Below are 9,161 nucleotides of genomic sequence, written 5' to 3' on the forward strand. Positions count from 1 at the left end.
CCACCTGGCCCACCCCCTGGTGTGAATCATCAGCCTCTGGAGGAAGGCAACAAGGATTTTTGGTTAGCTTAGATGTTCCTACCTGGGATGTAGGGTGTGGTGGTGTGTGACCTGTGTCCCCTGGCTTGCCCAGGGCGACACACACCCAGAACTGCTTGTGGATCAGGATGCATATTGGACCTGACAATTTCCCTTTAAGTTGAGGTACTTTGGCCAAGGTTCTAAGCGCTAATCTCCCTCTGTGACCATAAGTCAGGAGCAAGCAGAGGCAGTCATTTATAAAATAGAAGTATTTAAGCAAGGCTGTTTGATGTCAGGAATAAAGCTTCTTGCTATATGCTATAAGGGATTCGGTCTTTGATCAGTGTATAACATTTTGGCTGCAGACCGCACAGAAGGTAGACAGTAACGTTTCCTGAATTGTCTGTGTTATCTGGGCGGGAGCTGCTTGCTGGCAGTGAATAGCACAGATGACCACATGCTCTGCCAACTTTCACTGACAGCTTATATGTCGTCTCCTACAGTGGAGTCTTTATGCACAGTTCAGTAGGGATCTACAGCATCAGCTCCAGTAGTAGGTTTAGTGATGGAGAGATAAGGTGGAGGTTTATAGGTCTTTTTTCTCTGAGGTGACAAGTCAGATTATTGTTGTTATGGAGATAATGATTCTTTGCTGAGGCCTGTTAGGGTGCCTTCACACTTTAGCGATGCAGCAGCGATCCGACCAGCGATCTGACCTTGTCAGGATCGCTGCTGCATCGCTACATGGTCGCTGGTGAGCTGTCAAACAGGCAGATCTCACCAGCGACCAGTGACCAGCCCCCAGCCAGCAGCGACGTGCAAGCGACGCTGCGCTTGTACGGAGCCGGCGTCTGGAAGCTGCGGACACTGGTAATTAAGGTAAACATCGGGTATGGTTACCCGATGTTTACATTAGTTACCAGCGCACACCGCTTAGCTTAGCGTGTGCAGGGAGCAGGAGCCGGGACTGGCAGCGTGAGAGCTGCGGAGGCTGGTAACGAAGGTAAATATCGGGTAACCACCTTGGTTACCCGATGTTTACCTTGGTTACAGCTTACCGGCAGGCTGTCAGACGCCGGCTCCTGCTCCCTGGACATTCAGGATTGTTTCTCTCTCGCTGTCACACACAGCGATGTGTGCTTATCAGCGGGAGAGCAACAATAAAAAAACGAACCAGGGCTGTGTGTAACGAGCAGCGATCTCACAGCAGGGGCCAGATCGCTGCTCAGTGTCACACACAGCGAGATCGCTAATCAGGTCACAAAAAACGTGACTCAGCAGCGATCTCAGTAGCGATCTCGCTGTGTGTGAAGCACCCCTTAGGCAGGAAAAGCCGACAGCCATACTGAAATCTTCTCTGAAGATTTGGGTTCTCCTAGGGCTATAAACTCGATGGGAGTGGGTCCAAAAGGGTCTCTGTGTGTTTTAGGGTATAACCAGTGCTTTTGTGGAGATTTGGGGGTCAGTAGAATCCAAATCTCCATTGCTTTAGAGGCGGAAAGCAGGAGCCCAGAAAAATGCTGCTTACATCTTCTGAGCCTAGTCCACGCCCCCTCCATATGAATTTTCTTGACTGTAAAGTGCAACAGAAAAAACAAAACACTATGATATACATGCACTACAAAAATACATGAACACCATCACATTACCAGGAAGCTTAATGAACCAACCAATAAACTGTATTTAGCCTGTGACTGGTTTCCCTGTCAGGAACTAAGACTAAAATGTAAATGTAGACAGTGCAGTCAAAATCCTTGAGCTCAGCACAGAAAGGAGATTGATACATCATCTTATATCTCCTGAGTAATAGCTGGAGAGTTGTTATTGGAGCAGAATAATATATCAGATTTAGAAATGGATAATGTATACTTGACAAATGAACAGATTAGAGGCATAGACACCTCTGATCTATAAAGTAAAGTATCAAGCATAATATACATAACATAAAAGTGTATTAAGATGAATGGGAGAAAAAGAATTGCCACACTTCCATGAGCCTTAAGAAGGCATTACTCTCTGGACTGTCCCCAGCCTCAGCAAAACAAAAGAAATGAGCCAGAGCCTAAGCTGGTATACGTGCAATGCGTAAGAGTGACTAGTGACTAGTCCTTGCGCTTATTAAAGGATCTTTAGAAATACTTTTTCTAAAGATTTGTTTATTTATGCTAGTGTTTACAGGGACGGTTAGACAGGGATTACTAATATACACCCAGAACTGCTTGTGGTTCTGGGTGCATGTTGCACCTTTCAGGTTCCCTTTAATCCTGTTGTATTCTATTTTATACTTAATTCTTAACAATATTTACGTAGCTGCTTATATACTGTGCTATTTAAATGCAGATTACAATCACAATTTTTTAAAAATTTAAGATCTACACTTGCAATTTATAATTTTTTTTAGATCTTGTACTTATCCTATTTCTTCATTATTTATTTATCATTTTTACAGGAAATTAAAGTGGTTATTCTGGTAATATTCATGGTAGCATACAGCCCACATACATATACATTCATCCAGTTAAAATAAATACACATGACTCAAGAGATGCATTGGCAAAAAATGGCCGTGTTGTTTTATTAATGGTTACGTTAAAATGTATAACTTTAAATAGATTAAATACTTTTCCATAAATAAATACTTTCCAAAAATTACCAAAAAATTTACATATCCATATAAACATACCGAACCATAAATCCACCCAACGAAAGTTGGGTGATTTTTTTCCCACCCGGCCTAAGTATCACAGATACGCAGGCCCCCCAAAACAACACAGTCATTGCTCAATTGCATACTGCATCCCTAGATTGAAAATATCAAGACCCATCTCTGATAAATGAACCCCATCCCCTCTATACAAACCCTGAATATAACCCTCTAAATCAATATGCCTGTATGAAAAACCACCCATTTTTTGCAAATACTTACTCATTGACCTATTCACTCTTTTCCGGATTTTTTCCATAAAAACGAGCTCCCTACTACTCCAAATAAAACTGGGTACTATTTCTGAAAAAATTAACGAAGCACCTGGAAACATATTCTGAATTAAAGAAAAATTCCTCATTAATTGCCCCATTAAATCCACCGTTTTTATTCTACCTAGATCATTTCCCCCTATGTGAAAAATCAATAAATCAGGAGTAGGGTAACGACCTATGAACTTCTTAACACTAGAAACCAAATTTTCAATTCTCAAGCCCCTAATACCAAACCAAAAGACATTTACAGAGTCCACATTAAATGAAAGGTTTTCTGAATAAATTCTACTTGAAGCTCTGATCTGAGCACAGTGGATGAACGAGTGCCCGAACAGCCAGATGACTAGTGGGCCTAGAATAATTGAAGAAAAAACATACATCAATCACAATAGATTAGGACGGATATATAGTTTGTACCTATTTGAAGACCATCTTCCAATATTGCGTATCTTCTTAACACCTAGACCCGCACCAGCAGCTTCTATCGCAGCTCCAATTCTAAATGAATGGGATGAATAACCTCCACCATCCAGCCCCAGTTTTTCCAAGCATTTTTTTAAGATTGCAGAAAACTGAAACCGGGAAACAGAGGAACCATCCCTATGTAAAAATAGAACACCCCCTAAATCAGGGCGAATAAGAGCCCAATTAGAGAAAATAGTAACTGGACAAACCGAACAACCCGGTATGGCTTTTAATTTTAAAGAAACATCTTTCCCAAGTTGATCTGTTTTAGATTTTTTAATAAAAAGAAAAGCAAACTGTCCTTTTATAACTATATCCTCCCGCAATAAACCTGATGAACTATTTCTATTAGCGGAAACCACTTCCCCTATACGTAATGCCGCAAAGAAAGAAACGACAAAAATGGCTCTAAATAAAGTAAGCTCAAAGTGATCAAAACAAACCTCACTGAGGATACCCCATAATCTCTTTAACAAATCAAAAGATATCGGACGCCTAGTATCCGGCGTAAACGATACCCTCTTCAATCCCTTTAAACATTGGCACACTGAAAAATGCTTTAACAAAGATTCCCTTCCATTTAACTTAAAAAAGAACGAAACCCCTGATAAACTTTTATGAATAGAAGAATAACTATAACCACCTGCAACAGGCAAACTAATAAAACGCAAAAACACCTGAACATCAAACGAAAGAATTTCAAAGCCATTCGCCTCACAAAAATGCACCCACTTCAACCATGCATCCGAATACGACTTCCATGTAGCTGGTGACAAAGAATTCCTTATATAAAATGGGATTAACTCCAAATTGCCCCCCATAAATGGGACGGGCAAAGGGTTGCTTCCGAGTCCCTTGGCAGACACGCCCAAAATTCCTCCAACCTCTGAAATGATAGATGATCAACAGCAAGGTTATAATTTAACAACCAAAAACGCGCCTTAAGCAAAATGTTATACTTAAGACACAGAAAAACCAGCTTCCTAAGCAAGCAACACAAAATTGGACACTTTGAAGAAAGACAATTTACTGAGAAAACCAACCCCTGGCTGTCCGAATGTAACAGAATACGCTTATTGGACAGCATTTCACCCCATAACGAAATAACCACAAACAACAGAAATAACTCCAAGACAACTCTTTTGCTTACTAATCCTTTCACACGCCAGTCACTAGGCCAGGTCCCTCCACACCAATGAGAACCAAACACAATACCATAACCAAAACCACTTGCCACACTAAAAGACAGTGCTAGATCCATTGATGACACAAAGTTACTCTGCACACAACAAAAACCGTTAAATGATTCCAAAAATTCCAGCCATACCGGCAAATCAGCCTTAATCTCCTTCGAAACTCTAATATCCGAATTCGCTGACTTCACCCCTTTGGTAGCATCATACAATCTCCTAGAAAACACCCTACCCATAGGTATAATCCTTAACGCGAAATTCAGACTACCTAACAGAGATTGAAACTCCCGTAAAGTAGCCTTCTCCCTGCTCAACAAACAAACAATTAGACCCTTTAACTTAAAAAAATTTTCCTGTGGGAGACTCAACTCCATTGTTTCAGAATCCAACACAATGCCCATAAACTCTAATCTGGTACAAGGAAAAACCGTCTTATCATTTGCCAAAGGTACCCCAAAACTTGACATAATGCGGATGAAATTACCTAACAATTCTGAACAACTCCCTGACAGCCGATCCCCAACAAACAAAAAATCATCTAGGTAATGTAAAACCCCCCCTTCCCCCACTGATTCCTGAACTACCCAATGCAAAAATGTAGAAAAAGATTCAAAATAAAAACAAGAAAGTCAGAAACCCATGGGCAAACATTTGTCAAAATAAAACCCTGAATCAAAATAAAAACCCAATGAATTAAAACCGGAAGGACAAACGAAAGGCAGACTTAATGTCAGCCTTAGCCAGCAATGCACCATTACCAAACTTCCTTAAAAAATCAACAGCTAAATCAAATGATGCACACCTGACTGAAGCTGCACTATGGTCAATCTCATCATTCAACGAACTACCTCTGGGGTACGATAAATGATGAATTACCCTAAACGAATTTGGTTCTTTTTTAGGAACAATCCCTAGCGGGGAAATTCTAAAGTTAACAAACGGGGGAGACTGAAAAGGGCCTGCTACCCTACCTAATCCTTTTTCTTTATCAATGTGCAACCTAACCGCGTCAAGCTGCACATTGACCGATTTCAAATTCTTAGTTACATTACACCCAACACCTGAAAATGAAGGCACATAAAAACCATCCCTAAAACCATCACGGATGAGATCAGCTTTCACCTGATCGGGGAAGCGTCCTAACCATGGAAGCATTTTTTCCAGGCTCACCGGCGTCGGGGCCCTTGAAAAAATGCTCCCTGCCTCCAGACACCGGTACACTGGGCTGACCATGCTTCTTGAAGCATTTAAACAAGGGGTGCACACCGCCACAGAATGAACACTCGTGGCGAAAACGACAGTTACCCTGCCATTTGCACGACGACTCATTAGAAGCACACCCCCCGCTTAACAATCTGACTAGTCGGCTGTCTAGAAAATGTGCTCCTCTGTGGCAGCATTAAGTTAAGCCAAAGGCGCACATCCTTAATGCCCCACTTCAGAGACGAGTGCACAGATAATTTTTGCCTGAAGGCCTCATCATAATTAAGCCAGGCGAGCCCACCAAAATTACGATAGGCCTCCAGTACTGTGTCCTGGTGATGAAATAACCCACTACCCATATGTGGGAACTTATCACCAAGGACAGCAGCATAAATGCTGAAAGCCTGAAGCCAAGAATGAAAAGACCTAAAATTTTTCTTCCCTTCATTCTCAGCCTCTAGCTTACCCTCAACCTTATCAACCCTATGCTGCGGCTCTCTCACCGCTGGAAGAAGAGTAAACAAATCTATGTACTCTAAATTCCATATCTTTTCTTTAATAGAGGCACTAAGGTGAAATCCCAAAGGCGAGACTTCACACACTAGTGCCTCCTTTAAATGTGACTCAGCTAAACCCAGAGTCCCCTCCCGAGACACCTCAGGAATAAGACTCCCAGGCAGCCGACCACTATGCATAAAAAATTCAGACATTCTCTGAAAGACAACATCCTTCACAGATTCCCTATTACAAGCTGCCACCACTGACACCGAAGCTGGAACCTCCTCCGCCGCCGACCCGGAGCTCAAGCAGGACCGCAGCCAATCTTCTCCGCCTTCATCGCCGGCTCTCCGAAGCAGCTGCAGGAACAGTGACTCCATGTGATTCTTCTTGCTTGACAGGTGACACTGACACAGCTGACCAGAACAGCTGTAATTTATCCAAATTCCTTCCCGCTCAAAACCACCACTGACCAATCAACACCTTCAAAATTAAGCGCGCAACAGGCTGAAAAAAACAGTTCCAGCCTGTTCACGTTACCAGCTGTCATTTCAAAAATTAACCCTTTGCAGTCAGAATAACATTAGTAACCAACACAAATAACATATAAAAACAGCTTGAATAGACCAAAATGATGCAGAACCTAGGAGAAACATAAAAGAAGGAAAAAGAGAGGAAAGGGGGCTCATGCTACCATGTAATCCCCAGGCTTATAGACTCTGGGGATTTTCCATTCTCATAAGCTTGTTTTCTGGAATGAGTGTCCTTTAGATTTTTTTTCCATTCCCAGAGAATCCCTATAAGCTTTCTAGTACAGTATTATATTTAAGACATTATAGAGGCACTACCAAAAAAAGTAACAACTGCACAGCTGGAAAGCACTCTCTCATTTTGGTTCAGTATAATCAATTCAAACATTTTTAAAAACTCTGTTATAATATAAATGTACACATACCATGTTCAAATGTTCACAAAAATTAGACAATATCTTAACTTATGACTATCAGTTTCTATGTTGGGGTTCTTGGTTTACAGAAAAGTCCTACTTGTCATTTGGCTTTACATTATTATATGATTGCCATTCAAATACGATTTAAAATACCATCATTCGGCTGCTTCTCATACACTAATAAATTGTGCATAGGGAAACGTTTATTCATGCCCATTGCTCTTGAAATTGGGTATTATCTATCATATGGGATTTAGGGTTGATCTTGTTATCATTTATGTAAAATATGCACAGTATAAAGACAATAGCAAACTACAGAACAAACTACAGGTGGACAATCTTTATTAATTCTCTACATCAGTGGTGTCAAGCTCAAAACTTGCGGGTCACATCCTGCTCACCACATCATTTTATGTGGCCCATGAGGTGAAGACACAAGGATTTGAATTGAAATTCTGCGCTGGCGCCATCCTAACGATGGGCGGCGCTTGAGCAGATTGATGTCATGGACTTCAGTAAAATGCGCCAATGGCACTAAGCAATCTGCACATTCACAGCCAGCGGTGCCATTTTCCTGAAGACTACCAAGAGATCAATCTGCGCAATGGTTACCCAGGGCTAGAACAGCGTCAGCATCAAATTTAAAATAGGATGACAAAAAGGCACCCAGAGGCAGCGGAGGGGTCAGAACAAAACTGATGACCCTCACACCAGTCCTGTCCTAAAGACCCACCCAAACGCGCTAAGATTTGAATAGAAGAAAACTTCAAACAAAGATTAAAGAAAATATACACAACAAATTTCTTCAACTCAGGTATAATTTTAATATTTATGATAGCACCAATATGGCCCTGTCTATGAGCAAAAATGGAAGGGATCCAGCAACTGCCAATTTAAGATTAAAACATGACTTTTAATAGAAAAACCTTAAAAACAGAAAAAGTCCATAATTACAGCATGAGTAGACCAGGTATCCGTCTACACGTTTCAGGCAGATCTCCTGTCCTAATCATGACTAAGGGCAGGGTATGCACTCTTAGCCTTACTAAACAGAGGCAATGCTCTTAACCCTAATGAGCAGGGACACACTCTTAGCCCTACTAAGCAGGGACAACTCTTTTAGTCCTACTAAGCAGGGACATGCTCTTAACCCTAATAAGCAGGAACAGCGCCCTTAGCCCTACTAAGCAGGCAAAGCGCTCTTAGCTCTACGAAGCATAGACAGCGCCCTTAGCCCTATTAAACAGAGACAGCACTCTTAGCCTTACTAAGCAGGGACAATGCTGTTAACCCTACTAAGCAGGGGCACGCTCTTAGCCCTACTAAACAAGGACAGCACTCTTAGCCTTACTAAGAAGAGACAGTGCTCTAACATCTACAGTCATGGCCAAACGTTTTGAGAATGACAACAAAATTATATTTTCACATGATCTGTTGCCCTCTGGTTTTTAATTGTGTTTGTCTGATGTTTACATCACATACAGAAATATAATTGCAATCATATTATGAGTACCAAAAGGTTATATTGACAGTTAGAATGAGTTAATGCAGCAAGTCAATATTTGCAGTGTTGACCCTTTTTCTTCAGGACCTCTGCAATTCTCCCTGGCATGCTCTCAATCAACTTCTGGATCAAATCCGGACTGATAGCTGTCCATTCTTGCATAAGCAATGCTTGCATTTTGCCAGAATTTGTTGGTTTTTGTTTGTCCACTCGTCTCTTGATGATTACCCACAAGTTCTCAATGGGATTAAGATCTGGGGAGTTTCCAGGCCATGGACCCAAAATCTCTATGTTTTGTTCCATGAGCCATTTAGTGATCACCTTTGCTTTATGGCAAGGTGCTCCATCA

The sequence above is a fragment of the Anomaloglossus baeobatrachus genome, chromosome 3, assembly GCF_048569485.1.
Source record: "Anomaloglossus baeobatrachus isolate aAnoBae1 chromosome 3, aAnoBae1.hap1, whole genome shotgun sequence".
In the NCBI taxonomy this organism is placed as follows: domain Eukaryota; kingdom Metazoa; phylum Chordata; class Amphibia; order Anura; family Aromobatidae; genus Anomaloglossus; species Anomaloglossus baeobatrachus.